The sequence below is a fragment of the Lactuca virosa genome, chromosome 9 (assembly GCF_052849685.1).
Source record: "Lactuca virosa cultivar CGN04683 chromosome 9, Lactuca_virosa_CGN04683_v6, whole genome shotgun sequence".
Lineage (NCBI taxonomy): Eukaryota > Viridiplantae > Streptophyta > Magnoliopsida > Asterales > Asteraceae > Lactuca > Lactuca virosa.
In genome coordinates, this window is record NC_136434.1 from 285875000 (window position 1) to 285897151 (window position 22152).

The 22152-nt window shown below is 37.1% G+C and overlaps 1 non-coding gene across 1 annotated transcript; it reads left to right on the forward strand.

The window, feature by feature from the left end:
• Nucleotides 1–19486: 19486 nt before the first annotated feature.
• LOC145141557 (small nucleolar RNA R71) lies at nt 19487–19593 on the forward strand. The gene has a single exon (XR_013722752.1). It is a non-coding gene; the product is annotated as a small nucleolar RNA R71 (small nucleolar RNA).
• The last annotated feature ends 2559 nt before the right edge of the window (nt 19594–22152 follow it).

Consider the following 22152-nt stretch of genomic DNA (forward strand, 5'->3'; position numbering starts at 1 on the left):
TGTTGAGGTCAGACTTCGAGAACCTATTTTTTTCATTTCGGATCTTGAAGATCCATCAAACTTCCTTTTCTCTCATACCTCAGCTCTCTCCAGACACTTCTCCCTTAACTGGGTCTCGACATTCTTAGTTGCCCAAATGGCGGCTTTCAAGGTGGTTGCTTGTGTTGGATTAGGTGTATAAGCCCATAACTATAATTGGTATGTACTTTACCCGAGAGTAGCATGGTCCATTTGGGTTGCATATCACCAGGACAATTTGATAGAATGGACTTTTGAGAAGAGGTTATTTATGATTTATTAATATATTATAAGTTCTAATATATTAATATGAAATCATATTATTTTATTCGTATTGATCAAGAATTAGTTTGGATTTAATTTTGTGATCAAAAGAGACTAATTAAATATAAGGGGTTGATTTGGTAAATCATTCATTCTTATGGTGTGGGCAATGATCCATGATTCCTTAAGTTGGGCTAAACCCATGTGACAATCCATGGATGATCCATGGAGGTTTAAACCCATGGATCCTAAGGAATATGGAAGGTCATGTCCATTAGGGTTTACATGGTGTAACCCTAGTTTTGCCACACTATATAAGAAGCCCCTTAACATCCAAAAATGACACTAGTGTTCTTGGAGATCATTGAGCTGATTGGTCTACACCATACTCTCTCAAAGTCATCCTTTGTCCAAAGGTGTGTTGTGATTCCATTTGAGGTGCAACACTCGGGGCACTAAGTTCTTAAAGGCCAAACTATAGAAGTTCTACAAGCTACAACAAAGAGGTAATTCTATAACTCTCTTTTATGTTGATTATGTCATTTTCATGCTAGTTGTAGGCTTAATGCTTTGGAAACAATATTGCATGTATAATTAGAGAAAACATAGATCCAAATCATTTAGGGTTGTATGTGCACCATAGGATGTTGTAGTATACCAAAACCCATCAGTGGTATCAGAGCCTAGGATTGTTTTCCACTATACTTGATGTTTTATTGGTTTTCAAAGCAAAAAAAATCGAATTTTCTGCATTCTGGACAGTGAACTCGCCGAGTCCACTGGGTGACTCGCCGAGTCCACTCAAGAAAAGTCAAACTCGACGAGTCCAGTTCATGTACTCGCCGAGTTGGTGCTCCAGTGGGCAGTTTTTCGAGTTTTTTTTGGCCTGTTTTAGATTAGAATCATTACCACAAAATGTTTTAGTTCATAAAATTTGATTTTGTTGTTATGGTAATGATGATACTCATCCAAATAAAAGATAATTGTGAAATTTTCATGATTTGTATTAGTTTATATGATTAGGCTAATTTCTTGAAACTTGTTTGATATGAATTATCTTAACTTATGAATTTAATTAGATCATAGGCAAATTGTTTGATTTTGTTAGTTGGAATTTTTGATCTAATTGTTTTTGGTGAAATCCATAACTTGTCCTCAAGTTATGGAAAATTAAAGGTCTCATTTTTAAATATCATCTTTAATGGGTTTAAGTCTTCCATAACTTGTCCTCAAGTTATGGAACTTGAAGAATTCTTTACATAAATGTTTTTTATGAACTCCATAACTTGTCCTTAAGTTATGGAATGTTAAGAGTCTTTTCATAAAACCTATATTAAACTCATAAGTTATGGATACCAAAAGTTGTTGAATAGTTAAAAACTTGCCCTCGAGTTTTGGAATTTGTAAATGCAAAATCTCACTTTGAAACATTTAATTCCAAACCCTAGAATTTTAAAAGTGTAAAATTCAACTCTTATACTTTATATTATTATAAGTTTAATATATATATATATATATATATATATATATATATATATATGTATAAGACAAGTCAGTCTTACCGGCCGGTCTATAAGGGGGGGGGGGGTATAAGGTTACTGCCTATAAAATGGCAGTTTAATGGGTGTCCACTCTCACCCACCGCTTCCTTGACTGGTGGAGGGTCGTTAGCCGAACGGGTATGATAGGACATTAATTTTCATTATAAGTATAATGATAATTATAAAGTAACTAAAATTTTATTAAATTCTCAATCTTAGTTACTTAGGAAAATGCAAATTTGGTGCTAACCCATGAAATTGCACTTTGCACCTTGTTAAGTCGTTAGTGGAGCGTGTGTGGTTAACCGGCACACTAACCTAGGACTGACAGTGCGTGGCAAAGGGTAGCTTGATGTTAATCATAGATTAATAGAGCGTGTGTGGTTAACTGGCACATTGATTAGGTGGTTGTAACATTGGGTGTACCAAGCTAATTTGCATGGTTATTCACACCTTGTTTGTAATACTCGGCATCCCAGTCACAAACTTGAAGGGCACAATCGAGATTTAAACATGCCATTGAAAAAATCAATGAATCTCAAAGGATCTAGGAGTTTCAATCCATTTAAAACTTAATAATCAATTTCGTTTTTCATGGTGGAAATTGGTAAATCGTCATTTACCTACCTTCAAATATTTTGCAATTTGGATTACGACATCCCTCTTCCGAATTGTAAAGTATTGTGTTGGGTCCTAGCCTTTATATTTCATGTTGGGTGTTATATTAAGGACTAAAATCAACTAAACTTGAATTTCTCCCTCATAAATGTGTAGTTCAGACAACTATGGTCTTCCCGAATCTTTTGGAAAAAGATTTCTTTATAAAGATGATTTTCCACAAGGCGATCAAGGTGAAAGATTAATCCCTTCTTCGTGCTGTAGTGGAACTTCACTTCCTCCGCCTCCTCCAATAATTCTCCCTAACCCACAAGTTCAAGGTTACTCAAAGCCCTATTGGCAGGAAGGAAAGTATGTGTGTACTCACGTCTTCGAGATGAAGTCACATATTGACAGGCTGAGAGTATTGGGTGTCGTTGTCTCGAGGAAGTTGGCTGTTGACTGGGTTCTGCAATCACTTCCTGAGTCATATAGCGGGTTCTTTAAGGACTATTATATGGGGGACCACAACATGACCCTTATGATCTAACATATTTGCTTGTTGCTGCTGAATCAACAATGATTTGGCGCACTGGTTAAGCAAATTTGATTGGAAGATCTACCCCAAACTTTCATGGACATTGACAATGGTAACAGTGGAAGTCCAAAAAAGCTTTCTCTTCCCAATGGAAAGGGATTAGCCATGGTCAAGTCATTTGACCGAATGGTAAAGAGAAATGCTAAGTCTTAGATAGTCCCGTGTACCATTACCAAAGAGTCCATATGTTTCTATTGCCAAGAGAAGGGGTATTGGTTGCGAAGCTGCCACATTTACCTGAAAGATCCAAAGAAGGTACAATCAAAAAGTTTGACTCTGCTTCAGGTAAATCTACTGTCTAACTCTATTAAGTTCCTATTTGGAGATTCTTAATACAAGATGTAACTAGGTCGCATTTTGATGTTTTGTAGGATCGAAAAGAGAGGAAACTTAAAAGAAGAGTATGTTGAATCTGATCGCGAAGTTGGATTTCAATCGCATGGTTCGATGATCGGATTTTTGAGCTGCTGCTTAGAGAGTTATGATAGATTGCTTACAAATATGTAGTAACATAGTTTTCATTTGTAATTGCATTGTAAGGAAAAGTTTTTCCGCATTTTATAAATAAATAAAATTTTCTATTTTATTTTATTATATCTCCTTGCAATGACATTTGTGAAAATTGATGTTTGTATGTTTCTATGTTAGCAATATGAATTTGATTCCTTCGTTTGTGGTAGTGTCGAGAATTTTCCAAATAAGGAAAGATTCTCATCACCCAAGTTTCAGTTGGATAGAAACTTGGAATCATGCAACTTGTATTGTGTGATGAATGAGAACTTTCATCTTTGGGAAATTAAGACTAATTCCTTGTTCACATGTATATGTGAGTCAAGTGAAGGACTAGGGGATCGGGTACACTGGGTGTGCGCTGGTCAGGTCCACCACAAAGAATGATAAGACTATTCGTCATGATTTACTAAAGTTTAGTAAATATGGTTATGCTTACAAGTTTAAGTATAATTCTGAATCATTGGAAAAGTTCAATGTATGGCAGAACGAATGAGAAAAATCAAATTAGGCAGAAATATAGAAGTTTCTTCAATCTGAAAAGATGGGAGAGTACTTGTGTATCGTGTTTTACGATCATCTTAATGATTATGAAAACCATGTCACAATTAATATCTTAGTGCATTTGTATGGCTAAGAAGAGGAATCGTGAATTGTTGAAATGGTTAAATCTAGAAGACGAGTCATACTTTGTTCCAAAACAAGTCTTAGAGTTCTACCCCAAGCTTGTGCCTTGAGTGACACTAAATTAAGAAGGTTTATAACACTCATCAAATGTAGAGTAACATGTTTCTTACTCTTGTACATTTGAAATTGGTAAGTTGTGATGTCTTGGTAAGAAACCGCACTAACTCTTGAATATTTGTTTGTCAAGGATTGGTTCTTGACAAGAGAATCTTATATGTCAAGAGGTCAGTGGGAGTCTTAATGATCTTGAAAGTTTCAAGAACTAATCAAGAGTAAACCTGTTGTTTATCGCTAGCACACGACATGAGGTTTGTAACCTATCGTGTTGACATTTTCTTGTTTTTGTGCCCATTCCAGTTAAAGTTGACTATGCATGTGAGTTCTATGAGTTCTCAGTTGTTTGCATAACAACCTTGGAAGCAATGGTAGGCCCTTGTGCTGCCAGGTGGCAAGAAATTAAGATTGAACAAGTTCAGTCCATATGAGTTTGGATTTGTCACTAACCTTGTCTTATGATTATGGTTATGACAAATTCACATGGATTGGAACACATACACCATAAAATCTAAGTGTCATAAGGTTTCTCTCCAATTCATGAAAATGATTGTGAGGAAACGCTTTCATTAAGTAGATTTTAAGGAGATAGCAATTGTGATATTTGCATTCTCAAATTCGATTATGATTACGACATCCCTCTTCATAGTTCGAATTGTGAGAAATGGCAAAAGGGTCTAAACATTTGGAACTTATTGTCGTAAATTCTGAATAGCTAAGACACACATGGAAGTTATCTAAGGAAAGGTGTATGATTTTGAGAAGCCTAGATAAAGTCTTATCGAAGCATCTCGTATCAGAAATCTGAACTTTGGTAATGAAAGTCAATAAGTATTGATTTCCAGAAGCCCAGCTGATTTCTGAATACATGTCAAAGCTAGTGGGAGCATAAGTGTTATGCTAATAAGAATGTACTTATTATGCTAGTGGGAGCATAATTATTATGGTAAGAGTTGCAAGTTAGCAATGTTAATTATAGAAAACAAAGGTTTCATTTCACAAAGTTGCAGGGTTTGAAAAGTTGTTTTGCTATAATTAAGGGAGAGGATATTATACTTCATGTAAAATCTAAAAGCTTAGATTGAGTTTTTAATCAAATTTAGTCAAGGACATATATGAATGTTAATTGTGTCATCAAGATTCGGCGTAAGGAAATTCTATATGGAAATGTTAATTGTGTCATCAAAATTCAATTATGATTACGACATCCCTCTTCATAATTGAATTTTGAGAACATGGAAAATAGAAATATTATAGCAAAATGCTGATCAAGTATCATGTCTTTATGTTAGACATTATGAATCGCATCCCATATGCTTCGGGTATAGGATCGATTGCATATGCTATAATATTCTCGTGTTCTAATTTTCCAAATGCCTGGGGCATTAAGAGGGATAAATGAATAGAACCGGATATGACTAGAATGGTTAAACACTGTTAAGGACAATCTAAGGTTCGCCAAGGATTGGTCGCTTAAGGACAGTTGGAAGTATAGTAATGGATGAACCATATTGACATTATTATGAATAGACAGGAGTCTATTAATAATGATTTGTCGTATGGAAAATATGGAATGTTTCCATATTGGGAGTTGAAGAATAGATAAGAAAGTTAGAAACTTTTATGCAAGAAGGATGTTCAAAGGAATGTACTTTGAATTTGACACTTCATTTCATGGAATTGTCTTGTAACAATCTCCAAAGGAATATTTTGTAATATCGTTGGTCAAGTCTCTGTGACTTTTGGTACCTAGACATTACAGAAGAATCATTGCATGATAGTTTAGAATCTAAAACTTCCTAGCAGTGACAAGAATCTAGAATTCTTACACTTGCAATAAAGATTTGGAATTGTGAAATGAGCATCATTGAAATGTTTTTCAATTTATCTATTTCACAAAGTCAGGACCATAGACAAACATAGTGTGAATGCTTGGAGCATGGCATAGCTATTGTTTGAATTCAAGTATTAAGTTGATAAATCGAAACATTATATAATGAGTAATGAGTAATCAATATGAATCAAAAGTTTTGGGGCCATATAGGATTAATATTATTCTTGTGTTTCACTTTGCATGTTTTGACTTCCCGAATAACTATGTTATTCAAACCATCCACAGTCGATCATACTTTGGAAGTAGGTATTGAGGCAAGACTGTCGTGAATGGGTTTGTAGTTTTTCTAGGTGTTTTAGACATAGCTGCAGTGTTCATGAGTACTCCTGGAATAAGATTCGAGTATTGGATTCAACCCACGCTCATCTGAATCACTTCATGAATTTTATCACGAGTGACCATGAGACGATAATATCTTATATTCTTGAAACCAAGATGTGTGAGTTGCAGTTGCAAGTTGGTTTCACATTGACATATGTAAACGCACCGGTAACTTGGTGTTATAAAACATATCTTTGTGTGTAATTTGATGAGTAAGTACAAGCAAACATTTGAGTCGAAGTTTATCCGTTCCTTTTACCCCATGTGGATAAAAGCGATATTTGTAGGCCCCTCGTGATTTAGTGATGTCACCCGAAGTGCTTGGCCAAGCTTGGACTTATTTGATTTGTTCAATTAGTCAGTCGTCATAAATCGGAAATCGGGAAACAACAGATGGACAGAGAGAATGATTAGAATACATGTCTCAGTCCATATGATATCTAGAATGGTGGAATATATGATACCTTATCTAATGGACGCGTCATTGACTAGGTCAGAGTTTGACAGCGGCTTTTAAGAGCTACGATTGCTAGTCGGGTTGTGGAGTCGTACTTGCAATAATAGTTATTAGACTTATCCAAGTGGGAGACTGTTGGATTAGGTGTCTAAGCCCATAACTATAATTGATATGTACTTGACCTGAGAGTAGCATGGTCCATTTGGGTTGCATATCACCAGGACAATTTGATAGGATGGACTTTTGAGAAGAGGTTATTTATGATTTATTAATATATTATAAGTTCTAATATATTAATATGAAATCATATTATTTAATTCGTATTGATCAAGAATTAGTTTGGAATTAATTTTATGATCAAAAGAGACTAATTAAATATAAGGGGTTGATTTGGTAAATCATTCATTCTTATGGTGTGGGCCAATGATCCACGATTCCTTAGGTTGGGCTAAACCCATGTGACAATCCATGGATGATCCATGGAGGTTTAAACCCATGGAGCCTAAGGAATATGGAAGGTCATGCCCATTAGGGTTTACATGGTGTAACCCTAATTTTGCCACACTATATAAGAAGCCCCTTAGCATCCAAAAATGAAACTAGTGTTCTTGGAGATCATTGAGCCGATTGGTGTACATCATACTCTCTCAAAAGTCATCCTTTGTCCAAAGGTGTGTTGTGATTCCATTTGAGGTGCAACACTTGGGGCACTAAGTTCTTAAAGGCCAAACTCAAAAAGTTCTACAAGCTACAACAAATAGGTAATTCTATAACTCTCTTTTATGTTGATTATGTCATTTTCATGCTAGTTGTAGGCTTAATGCTTTGGAAACAATATTGCATGTATAATTAGAGAAAACCTAAATCCAAAGCACTTAGGGTTGTATGTGCACCATAGGATCTTGTAGTATACTAAAACCCATCAGCTTGTTTAACCATTGGACCAAAGTCTACTGGTAATCCATTGAAAATCTGTAGACCTTGGAGAGTTCATTTGGAACCAAATAAGGAACAAGCTTCATTTTCTACGTAAAACTTACAGCATACTCGGTGACACTCATCCTTCCCTTCAGATTCTGAAACTCGTTGTTGATCTCTAGAAGATCTCGCTCAGAGCAGTACTGCATTTTCAGTTGTACCAAAAAGTATTCCCAAGACATCTTGCTAGCTTCTCCCTTGGTCATGGTATCAACTAGTAGCTTCCACCAGCTTAATACCCCAGTCTTCAACAGTGTAACCGCGAGAGCGGTCTTCTATTTGTTGCAGCAGTCGCAACTTTCAAACATCATCTCCATCTCAGAGATCCAATCCATGACTTCCACCGTTTTTGGGCTTCCAGAAAGACTTGGCGGCTTTGATGCCATGAAATCCTTATACATACGTCCACGTCCGTCATTTTCGCCATTGGGTTGGTTTCTTCTAACCACATGTGGCTCAGCTGGACTAATAGTCTGACTAAAGTTTCCTTATCTAACTGTTCAATGTTTAGTTCAGGTTATACAATGGGTACAGTAGGTTCATCCTTACGAAGCAACATTTGTCTCATCTCCTCCCTTTGTTCGGCCATCATAGCCCGAATCATTGCTTGGACTCCTGCCATCATGATTGGTTCAGGTGCAGCTGCTACCTCCGATGCACGCTCAATCATTCGTGGCTCAGGATGTTGATTACCGTTTTCAAAGCCGCTTTGAGTTCTCACAATGTCGATCTATACACCAAATCAGACGTTCGGTGTGTAGTGATGAGAATTAAGATAGAGAAAGCTTTATTTACGACAGACGTATAAATCTCCTTATCACTTCGAAAGTTATATGTCAGTTCTAATACCGTAATTAAATGTTTAGAAATCTGAATACATAAAATTTCCAGATCCGGTCGGCAACAGACCATAGATCTAATAGCATCATAAAGCATATAAGACATATTATAGCATAAATCATTTAGCACATAAAAGCAATATAAGTATCTTCTTTAAAATAAGCTAGTGCTGGTGTCTATTCAGGTATACTTCCTAAATATAGCAGACACTCATCTCACAATTATCGCTTAGCATTCTAAGTTTAAGTATAGAAATCCTCAAATATTCCTAGTTCGCTTAAACTAATGCTCTGATACCAACTGTGACATCCCCATTTTCACAGCCATAAAAGACCGATTTTTTATGCTTATTTTAAAAATCAGAGTATCCTTTTTGAAGAATAATATTGTGGAATTTGTTCCCATAAAACATGATAATTATATTATCACAGCATTTCTGAAGAAATGTATTTTATTTATGTTAAAACATTGAGATGTCATGGTCAATACAGAAACATACCCATAACGAAATATTACAAGCCTTACAGTAATTAAACTAGTGGCCTAATACTCCTTGAATCTCGCAGCAGAATGTATATTTCATATAGCCACCTGTGATACAATAAACTGAGTGGGTCATGTTGGGAAACCTGGTGAGTACATAAGTATTTAAATCCCATAATGTGATAATAATATATATCTCAAACCTGCAAATCCAACTATTATCATTAACACAGATATATCATATCTCTAAAACAATTTCTCCTATCCCGTCAATTCCTACGTATAGATTCTATACAACGATCTTACAAGATCTAACCTAAAGGATCAATATGAACAACAAACTGACGACGCTGCTGGGAAATTCCGTGGCAGCAAACGAGGATCAATAAATACATCAAATAAGGGGAATGGAACAAGTTTCACCACGAACCTCCATTCATAAAAACAACAAGACAATTAAGTCAGGGGTGGTTATCTAGATAACTATGCCTAGCAGTGGTCTGACACCGTGAGATATTTTACCCCCAGACTCACCCTATTCGACAATACAATATGAAACTTTGCCTAGCAGTGGTCTGACACCGTGAGGTATTTTACCCCCAGACTCACCCTATCCGACAATACAACATCAGACATACCTGGTAGTGGTCTATTACTGACACACTCTATTAGGCAGTCTATGAAGTTCCCTCAATTACTTTGTGAAAGGAAACGCTAACGCAGGAAGCTTATCCGATCACTTCATAAAAGAAACGATGACTCCAAAGCACTTCAAAATAAAAGGTATGGGGAAATACTAATAAAGTACTCTCGTACGCTCCCATACCCCTGTTGGATCATGTAAATGCTCTACAAATTATGAGTGATAATTAGGTTGTATTATTTCCCTTTATTGTATTGTTGGTTTCTCTCTCCCTATAAATAGAGAGAGATGGTCATGTAATATGTAAGAGTGCACTAAAACGTAGTTATCTAGAGAGATAAAGTGTGGTGGGATTTCTCCCACCAAGGGAGAGTTATCTCTCCCAACCATGTTCTTCATATCTTATTTTATCTCTTTTCTAATAAAAATCATGGAATTACTCATCTCTTTTATGTTCTTCACATTTTATCGTTAGATCTCAAGATGTTCTTATTATTCCGCATCGACCGATCGTCAAAATGGGTTCTCAACAATTGGTATCAAAGTCGTACCTTGAAAATTCAAGCGACTATTTCAAGGGAACGACTCCCGATCGGTGTTTATCTTGAAGATTGTTCGATTTTTGCAAGAATTTTCGGGTTCAAACCGGAAATTTTTATGATGAGTTTTTTTTATGTGTTGATTCAAGCTTAGAAGAATAAAAAAAAGGCTGCTGATGTTCGTTCAATTTTTTGCTGGAAGATCCAAGTTTACAAAGTTTTTATTATGATGTTGAAGAAGAACAAGAAAAAGGGAGAAGAAAATTTTTGTGGTCAAAAAATTGTTGAAGATTTTTCTCCAAGCATTTTATTTATGCCTTGGAAACGAGACACAAAATTTTGGGCTTATTTATTGATGAAATTGGAGCATTTTTCTTTGAAGATTTTTCCCAACAACTATTGTTCTTCAAAGAGGTATGAAGTTCACTTGTTCTTCAATTTTTTGTTGCTGTAAATCTCTTTATGATAAAGCTTGGACGTGTTAATTGGTTTGCAAAAAGTCACATGTCCTTGTTACTCTTTTTATAAAAGAGTACTCCACATTTATTTACCTTCCTAAGCAAAAAACAATGTGACTTGACCAATCACGTCACCTTTTGTCCCTTAAACCCCCTGCACACTCCACCTTTTTCATTAAAACCATGCCTTGTCCCCTCACTTTATGCCTTTATCTCTCTTACTTTTTGCCTTACTAACACCTTTTTTTGACCCAAAATGCTCTAGAAAAGATTCCCCTTGTTAAAATATGAAGAAATAGCCTTTTCGGTATCATTTTTCTATGAAAAATAGCATTTTTCGTCATCAGCATTGCCCTCCTCGGTACCCAGAAACGTAGCCCAAAAACTGCCCTACCGAAGTCTCCTGAGAGGCCTTTGCGGTACCCTTCTCAGTCTTAGTACCAGAGACCTTCTCAGCTACCGAAGACCCTCTCATAATAAGCCTTGTGGTACCCGTCTCAGGCCTAGTATCGAAGACCCTCTTACACATATATGAGAGACCGCAACCATCTGCATCTTCCTGCCCTCTTCGCACCGCGAATCAAGTGAAAACTTCCTACCGCAATCAACCCTCTGACTGCAACCCTCTTACCCATATCCGAGGTATCGCAGACCTGGACCGAAGCCAAGTCTTGACCTTCCGCCTTTTCGCTTCGGTCCTCTTACACCTACTTCAGCTACTACCGAAGTCTAAAACACTACTGCAGCCATACTAAGACTTCTACACTTCGATACTCCCTCCCACCGCAACCTACTCTTCCTTCTTCCCACTGCAGTCCTCTCAAACCCGCAACCCCTCTCTCTCTGGTACCTCTCACTCTTTAGCCTCCTCATCCCCCTTCCACTTTCCTCCTCCTTCCTTCCCCCCTCTCATAGCAGCCCCTCCCCTCTTTTTCTTTATTCTTTTACCTTATTTTTTTTATTTAACACCAATTTTTTTTAACACCAATTTTTTATTTTTACACCGATTTTTTTTTTCAACCAATTTTTTTATTATTAGCCAATTTGTGTATTTTTTTTAATACCAATTTTTTTTATTAAAACCAATTTTTTTTATTAAGACCAATTTTTTTTAACCAATTTTTTTTTAATACCAATTTTTGTCACAACCCAACCTTTGATAGTCACATTGGTTTACTTCATGCTAATTATATTGGAGGAATTTTATTCTTTCCATGAGGATTACTCCATACCGCAGTCGGACATCATATTTTTCTTCGCGAGGATTGTACCGCAGTTGCGTCTGATCAACAAAATTGTTTCGCAACATTCGATTTATGAGATTTTTATGACTTGTTGCTCTTGATCTACGGTTGACGAATCATGTATCTTGAGCATATGTACTTTATTTCTTTTTGAAGACCTCTTTGGGAGTTCCGACACTGCAATTTGGGTATAACGTTATTATTATTCAGCACAGCAGAGATTTTTTCACGCTGAGTTCTTATTGTTACTTTGGTATTTGTTCGAGCAGTTTTCAGTGACAGAATCAACCAACTACAGATAACCGGAGAGTATTTATTTTACTCTCATTCTCGTGTTTTACCGATACCCTTCATACATCTAGGGAGAGCTTGCGTAGCTCTTGGTATCCGACACTCTCCATCCTGATGATTTGTTTATTTTAGATATCCGGTCATTGGTTATCAAAAATAGGGAGATAATAATATGATATCATTCATATATGTTTTTATGATTTTTTGAGTTTGGATTTTCGAGACTTCTGAAGATGGTGATTTATTTAGTGATACGATGTGACATTGATTTTTGGTCTTCATGGATCAAATTTTTGGCATTACTAGATGTTTCCCGGTTCCATATTATTTATTATTCAGACTCTACCACATAATGATTCATTTGTGTCTGCATCCGGTTCAGATCTATGATTTCTCGAGTTTGGATTTGTGATATTTTGAAGACGAAGATTATTTTGGCGTTGTGATGTGGCACTTATTTTTGATCTTTCGATCAAATTTTTGACATTGCTAGACCATATCTTTGGATTCACATTATTTATTATTCGGACTTCACTTTTGGATGCTTCACATTTTTAGCAGGTTATTCTTTTGAAAATTTTTGGGTGTATTATGATTCGAGAACTAGATATGGTTCAGACTTTTTGAAGCCGAAGTGTGACTTGATTACGGGACATACAGTTCAAAAGTTATTGGTACACTTTTTGAAGTTGATTAGCTTGGTTCACTGCTCACGTCTGTGGATTGGAATCTCACTCTTCAGCACCGGGGAAGCTTATGCCTCGGTACTTAGAAGACTTTGACGACAGAGACTTCATCGCCTGCCTCAGACATCACAGACACTTCAGAATTTTAGAGACATTTCAGCATTTAGTTCTCATTATGTTTCATTTTTATTACCACACTTGCTAGTCGGTTACTGTATTTTTTAGCCTTTTATCACTCATTTGTATCTCTCATCATCTGCAAACATTTAGGGAGAGAATGTTGGAGCATGTAAATGCTCTACAAATTATAAGTGATAATTAGGTTGTATTATTTCCCTTTATTGTATTGTTGGTTTCTCTCTCCCTATAAATAGAGAGAGATGGTCATGTAATATGTAAGAGTGCACTAAAATGTAGTTATCTAGAGAGAGAAAGTGTGGTGGGATTTCTCCCAACCATGTTCTTGTATTGTAATATTATTTCTCTTTTTCTAGTGATTATGGAACTACTCATCTTCATGTTCTTCATTTGTATTTTTATGATCGTTAAATCTCGAGATATTATTATTCCGCATCCACCGATCGTCAAAATGGGTTTCAACAACCCCGACACACGATAGTGTCAAAAAAAGGACTTTATACATGATAGTACTTCTAGCACATTATACTACCCTGGTATGACTAGGACTCGTACCCTAGAATATAATAATACCCTGGCACAAGCAGCACCTAAGTCACAGAGCTTTGAAAATGACTTGGTACATAGTAAGTACTTTTGTATGTAGGACATACTCCATCGATCATCAATCTCCTCGAACAGAGTTTCTACTCTCTATTCCGATTACACACGTACCCTTAATAAGATACTACCCAATATCCAAACTTAATTGAACTAAGCACCTCCTTTAAGTCTTATTTCATCACTAAGCAAGCCTACAATGCTTATAATCAACTTCCGATACTAACTTTGTCTCGACAACATTTTCCTAATTTAGTGTAATATTTTATACAAAGTATTAAGTATTAACATACACTTATCTTCTCATTTATGATACTTTTATTATTATTATTATTATAATGTAAATACATCTCAACGCATATAGAACCATGTTTGGTTCGCATAGCGTATATCATCAAATACACATATAACACATATTTCCAGATAATAAGCATATAACTCACATACAAACTTTCAAAATATATTTAACATTTTTATTAATACTTGTATTAAAATCATGTTCATGAAAGGGACTATGCACTCACCTGTTAAAGTAACGACTCGAAATTCGGGCAGAGCTTCGCTTCTAGCAACTGTCTTTTCTTTTGACGTAACCTAACATTATTATTGCTAAGTTTTAGTCTAATATTTATTGCGACTAATTAGTAGTCTAGATTCATCATTAACTCAAAGTATACTTTCATGATCTATCAAGTAAGGAACAACCAAATAGGATCATATCAGAGGTAGGGTCCGTTTGGTATACTAAGTATACTGTTTGAAAATCCCACTTTAAACACTTCACTAAATCACAATCTAGACATCATCCCCATATGTAGATCAATCAGTATAACGACTTGGAATCACTAATAAATATTGTTTATAGGTTCATAATAACAATAATGAACTTAAACAAAAGTTATACTTAATTTTGGGTAAGCATAACTCACTTACAAGGGAGTTTAGTGAGGAACCGTGCTCTGCACGGGCAGAACTTCTGAGCCGAAAGCTCTTTTTCTCGGAGCCTTATGGCGCTCCGGGACTCTCTACTAACACCTAGGAGGTGCTAGGGAAAAGTATTGAGGGTTTAGGGGTGTTTGGGAGAGAGTTGGATGAGAAGATGTGAGAAAAAGAGTGAAAAACGAGCTCTATTTATAGGTTGCCCAGTGCCCAGTACGTTGGGCGTACTCAACATTATGTTGGGCGTAATGGGCAAAACATCAGTACTCTGGGCGTACCTAAGAGGTGCGTTGGGCATAATTTTCCTAGTGTCTCCATCTCGTGCAAAGCCATGGGGAGGAAGTAGTGGCCCAGATCTTGCCATGTGTCACTCGCTGGTTAATCCCAAACATTAATTATCTTCTAAATTCTTTAACTTTCGCATACGAGCTCCGTTTTTGACGTTATTTATATCCATGTGTAGGTAGAGATGTGATCTACAACTTTTGTTTAGACTCCGTAGGCTAATTTTGACTTTATTTTTTAAAATTATATTTTAACAGGCTTAGACAGTTAAAGTCCATTAAGAATTCATAACTTTGTCATCCGACATCCGTTTTTGGCTGTCTTTATATCGTTGAACTTCTATTAAGAAGATCTTCAATTCTCGTTTAGGTTATGTCAGCTAAAAATCGATCGGTCTAAAATTCGATTTCCTGGTTGTGTACTGCTATGCAAAATCTTAGAAAAATCATAACTTCCTCAAACGAAGTCAGATTTGGATGTTCTCTATATGCATGATCTCGGTTTAACGTCTACTATGACTTTTGTTTATATTGCGAAGGATAATAAGTAGTTTATCAAAAATTTACTTTTTGCGGTATGCGGTACCGTGCCGGTTTAGTCGCGAAACTTCAACGTGTCATAACTTCTTCGTTATAAGTCGGATTTTAGCGTTCTTTATATGTACAGAATCCTTGTGACATATACTATAACTTTGTTAAGATTATTTACTCTAAATAATCTTCTTTCAAAAATTCATTTTGATGCTTATTGCCTCTAAATTGATTAGCCCGAATCTGCGGGCGTTACTGTCACACCCCCAAACCAAGGATGGCGGAAATGTCCGGGGGTGGAGGACTTCATGTATAGTATCATAACAACAATTGTAATAGTAATTGAAGCAAACACAACCAACATATATATAATTGAAAAAGTTACATCATTGTATGAATTACATGTTTACGAATCAATTACAATATGTTGACAAAATATGAAATAGTAGACGCCTTAGCGCCCCATCCTCAAAAGCACTTGGTTACCTGTTTAATGATTTCCTGAGAATACAAGTTGTTTTGAAAGAGTGTCAACACAAAGGTTGGTGAGTTCATAAGCTTTTGTTTGGTATTATTAAAAGCCTTTCGTTTGTAAAAGTAGTATTTGTTTTAGAAAATCCAATATTTTCCTTAAAATGTATATGTAGTCTTAAATTCAAAGACCGAAATGTATAAGTAACTTTTCTTACTTATAATAAATAATGTAAGTTTAAATCGACATAAACTCGTTTAATTTTAATGAAGTTCCCGTAAATTCCAATATTTATTAATACTTTGTGTGAGTTTATTATAACCATGCTATGACCAAGGTTGCCTAAAACGACGTTCTTCGGGCGTCGGAAATGTTATGACATTTGTCACCCCAGACCTATCGGTCTAACTGTTGCATGCAGTTTAGGTGTGGGTTTGTCAAACCCAATATAGATCTATACACAACTATCACGCTCTCCCTCAAGGAGACTCTGGTTACAATACAGGACTTAATGGTAGTTTGAAGTAAATGTCTCACAAAGTCATTAACGGAATTACGTGTTATGAAAACTTGGTACCGTATGGCCGTACCTTGCTTAATGAAAATATCATTTGTATAAATGTACCCTTTTTAAATGTATGTGTTATGTAATGTATCATAAACTATACCTATTATAGTTTATCAACCAAGGGTAGTACGTAGTAATGTATGCAAACTATATTCAAAATAGTTTATTAAATGTTTGAATGTATCGGTTGTACTTTGATTATAATCACTTGTTATTCTTTATATTTTATATGTCCAAATCCATTTGTAAACTGATGTGTGTCTAAATATTAAGATGAAATGTCATATATTGCAATAACATATAATCACATAAAGATATACACCTTGCTCAACATGTTACAAGGTGAAATGAAATTGACAGCAACTTTTCGTTGAATACAGTTTCTGTTACTGTTCTTAGAAAATTTATAGAAAAATCATCAAAGCTCTAAATCCAAATCCGCAAATTCTGAGAGTTTGGAATATGAGTCTAGTTTGTTCGTAAATTTTATCATGATTTTTAGTGATCTCTAACAGAGGTGAAAATGTTCATAATCACAGACTGGTCCGGGTTTGCCTCTGAAATGACAGGAAGTTTTGTAAAAATCACCATAAATTGTAGGAAAATCATATGTATATGTGCAAGTAGCCATTTTAAAGCTAAGAGTTTGAACTACTTGAACCTGTAACAGTTTTGAAAACTAAAATATTTAAGTTGACCAAAACAGTCCGTGATCGAAGTTCATCTTTTCTGATGTAATCTGATAGAAAAAGTTTAATTGTGTTCTTGATGATTTTACTTGTATTCCCCCCTTAAAACTTAAGAAAAACATGTAAATGTAGGGGTATGAACTCACCCTATGTGGTTTCAGTAGATGAAAGTGAGAGAGAGGAAGTGTTCAACCCAAGGACACTAAGAAGATGTCTTGATGATTCGAGAATCTAACATCGAATAAGATGGAATTTGTGTAAGATATCAATGATTTGAGTAGAATGGAGTGTAATAATTATATGAATGATGAATATACTTACTAATTGAAGAAAGAAAGCCTTGAAGTTCTTGAAGTTGAGAGAAAAGATGAGAGAATTTTGGAGAGTGTCCTTTGGTTGCTAAGTGTAGAATGAAAGAACTTTATGGAGAATGAGGAGAGAGGATCAATCCTCCAGCTCTTAGAACGTGGGAAGAGCTGGAGATTGGGTGTAAAGGTCCACTAAGGAGACAAGGGGTAGTGGGAAAGAGTGGCTGATCATAGAGTGAGGTGGTGGTGGTTTGCTTTTGCCATAAATTAAGGAAAAGCAAATATTCCCTCAATAATTAGTTCAACCACTAATTCTTTTAATATATTTTTATAAAACCCTGGAGATTTATATATTTTGGGGCCTTAGTTTATAAAATAAAGTTTTGGGTGAAAATCCCACGTTAAAATAATGAAAAACGGAGTTAAAACGAAGTCGTAGTCGAAAAACCGGTAAAAAGGGGCCGTCTGCGAGACCTCTCGCATGGAGGCCGGATTCGGACCCTCGCATGCGAGGCTGCTGTCTGATGGCTTCGGATTCGGTCTCCTGAGAGGCTTCAGCTTCGGTCCTGATGAGAGGCTTCGGATCCGAGGCCTCGGATGAGAGGCTTCGGTCCTGAAGCTTCAGTTCCAGGTCCTTAAGGCTATTTTACCCGTTTTTACCCCGTTTCAAGCGATTTTTGACCCGGTTAAGGGTCGATATGACCCAAATGATTACAAAAAGTTAAAGTAACTTTTGAGAGAGATTTGGGAGAGATTTCAAATAGAAAGAGATAGAGTGAAAACGATTTAGAGAGGTTTCGTTTGTGATTAATTTGAGTGTCCGGCTTCACAACGCAAGGTTCGTAAACCCTGTTAAACCGTGTTTTAGTGTCGTACACAATCCCGAGGATTGTGCAATAGTGTTTTATCGCTTTGGTTCGTTGTTTAGCACTGTTAAGGCTAAGGAAAATCAAACACATGAACTTTCCAAATGATGATTTCTCATTAAAATAGCGAATTGTATAGTGATTACATAACGTAAACCCTAACATACAAGGGTTATTGGAGTTGACCGGTTTGACTTGTTGACTTTGTTTGACTTTGACTTGACCGAAATTTGACGGTTGTCACAGTTACAGATGGTGTCTTCTATAATGGAAATTGTCATGACGTGTGGTTGCGGTTTTGAATCGAGATTTTTAGGTGGTAACCGTTCGTTCACAAGTTTGGCCAATTGACCTAATTGATTCTCGATGTTTGATATTGCAACTTTTTGATTTCTTATTGTAGTATCAGTCGCATCATATCATTTCTCAGAAATGGCTGCAAAGCGTGCAAGCATTTACTCGAACTTGGATTTGTTCTAGGGTGGTGGTTGTTCTTTTTGATAAAAGCCTCAACTCGTTTGCCTAAACTTTTCTTCTTTAACCTTCTTATATTCATCATATGGCAACCATTCCTTCTTAGGTTTCCTCCAATCTTCATCATATCGGTCACCACTAGAGTAACATACTTGTGCTTTCGGTTACCGTTCTCATCCAAGTCGCAATCTTTTGTCAAGTGCGGTCCACTACATATGTCACAACCTACTTGTATGGCATGTATGGATTGACCCATATTGGTGATTCTTCTATCTATATTATCGAGCTTCGCCATCACCGCCACCAAGTTCTTATTTCCTCCATCTCCACCTATTTTTCCTGTAGTGATATCTTCACGAGAGTTATTTATTCTCACGAATGCTTTGCAAATTCTTCAATTAACACCTTTATTATAGTCAGATCCTTCTTCGTCATTAGTCCTTAAAAATTAAGGAGTTGCCTCGTGGTTACGTTTATCCCATCATAGAATGTCGACACTTCCTGTTGCATATTGAGATCATGTTGAGGACAATTCCTTAGCATTCCCTTGTATCTCTCCCAAGCTTCATACAAAGAGTCACCATTGTTTTGTTGGAAATTTGCTATCTTCTTCTTGAGTTTGGTTATCTTTGAAGGATGGCTGAATTGTTCAATGAATGCTTCACGAAGGTTGGTCCAGGTTGTGATTGTTCCATGTATAAGTGACTTCAACCAAAATTTTGCTTCTCCTGTAAACGTCACCGGAAGCATCTTGAGTAATACCGCATCTCTCGAGACATTTGGAACATGGAAGTAGTTGGCAATGTCCAACACCTCATCAATGTGTTTAAATGCGTCTTCATAGTCCTTTCCAGAAAATGGAATGCCCTTGAGCATCAACAGAGTGTGTCTCTTGAGCTTAAAGTTTGTTGCAGTCGAAATTTCTGGTGGAACAAGACCCAGACCATTGTCATCACACATCCTCTTTTTGTACTCATCCATCTTCATCCTTGTGATGTCCGCCATATTTTCTATCTCGATTTTGATTTCTTATCCTGAATCGTCCTCAGTTTCAGTTTATGGCTCGTACTCATACCCTTCTTTTCGGGAGTTTTCTCAAAGCTTTCGAAACCCTTGTCTGATTGAAAACTGCTACTTGTCACACCCCCGAACTGGAACAACGGAAACTGTAACACCCGGAAATTTCAAGCAAATTTAAACTTTTAAAAACACATCAAATTCGTCAAACATTACAACTTTGTTTTCAAAATATTATTTATCAGAGTATATCCCAGAAACATAAACATAAAGTGAGGAGCTGTACGATCATGCCTTCGCCTTGTCGCGATCCCCTGATGTACCTGAAACAATAAACTGAAACTGTAAGCCCGAAAGCTTAGTGAGTTACCCCCAAAATACCGATACACATACAGTCCACATAACCACATCAGTAATAACATATCATAACAAACTGAAACAGCATACAATGGGTCCACAGCTTTACGAGCTGGATTGCCCCTAGGCCCTCAGTACGAGTCTGGAATGCCTACCGGGCCCTCAGCTCGTATCTGGAATGCCATCGAGCCCTCAGTACAAGTATGGAATGCCTATCGGGCCCTCAGCTCGTATCTGGAATGCTCTCGAGTCCTCAGTATGAGTCTGGAATGCCTACCGGGCCCTCAGCTCATATCTGGAATACTCTAGGGTTTGTTGGCTACCGTACGGAGCAGTACAACCTCAACCCATCCCACATAACATGTAACATATAACATAACTACTGAGCATGCAATAATCATATAACATCATAGGTAGTCCTACAGATCCACCTAACTGGAATAACCACTAACATGCCACACTGACTCATACTCAACATCCAATACTGCTAGGATAACACATCCAATGGGCCGGCCTTGGTGCCTTAGACCCCTTAGTATAATGAGGATAACTCACCTCGCAACTGTCGTTTGAAACTAGAAAGCTCGACTCCCGGATCACCCACACGAACTCCCCCACCTATAGCTACCATAAAACCCTTTTTCATAAGTTTCCAAATTACCAAAATACCCTCAGAAGACAACTGGTCAACTCTTGGTCAAAGTCAAAGTCCACAGTCAAAGTCAACAGTCCATGTTGACTCGACTCGTCGAGTGTAGTTCACCGACTCGTCGAGTCCTTCCTGAACTCGAGAAGTCGTGAAATCCTTGATTGGCTCGTCGAGTTCCCCTTTAACTCGCCGAGTTCATACGTGTCCAAGAATTGGGAGAAACCCTAGCCGACTCGCCGAGTCTTCGAACGACTCGCCGAGTTCAAGGCAATCTTCAACGGACTCGCCGAGTTGTTCATCCAACTCGTCGAGTTCATGGCCATCTTCAACGGGCTCGCCGAGTTGTTCATCCAACTCGCCGAGTCCTTGCAGACCTTTATCCATGCAGACGCTTTTTAAGCCATGGCAAGGTTCCAGATTACAGATCCAAGCTTCTAAGGCATGTTTATCACGTAAAGTTGCAAACTTTATGCACATGCAAGGCTCTAAAGGCCCTGAATGACCAATCTAAGCTTCCAATGGAGCTTTACACCTTGGAAGAGTCTCATCCTTGCACAAGCTGGAAACTTTATGGACTAAGAAGCCCAAGGGAGCTCAGTTCTGAAGTTACAACTTCAGATCTTAGCTTGCACACAAGAATAGCTTCCAATCATACCATGAAAACCCTAGAATTTGTCCAAAGAGGGGATCTAGAATGAAATGAGGTCAGGGTAACGAATTATACCTTCCAGAAGATGCCCAAAAAGGTAGATTTTAGATCCCACAAGCTCCTTGCTTCTGAATACTTGTTCTCCAAGCTCCCTTCTCCACAAAATCCTCTCCCAAGCTCAAAAATACACAAATGGAACACACACACTCGATTAGGGTTTGAGAGGGACAAGAAGCAGTAAAGGGGAGGCTGGGGGAGGCCAATGATCCTTTAAATAGGGTGCAAAACCCCGAGATTTAGGGTTTCATCTGCCAGCTCCTACTCGTCGAGTCCCTTCTTGGACTCGGCGAGTAGGTCATTAAAATACGTGGACCAACCCGCTGCTACTCGACGAGTAGGGCAATCAACTCGTCGAGTATCCCTTGAAATCAAGAAACTCACACATTAAATCAATACCTGAGAATCGGGGCGTTACAATTCTCCCCCACTTGAACTAGACTTCGTCCTC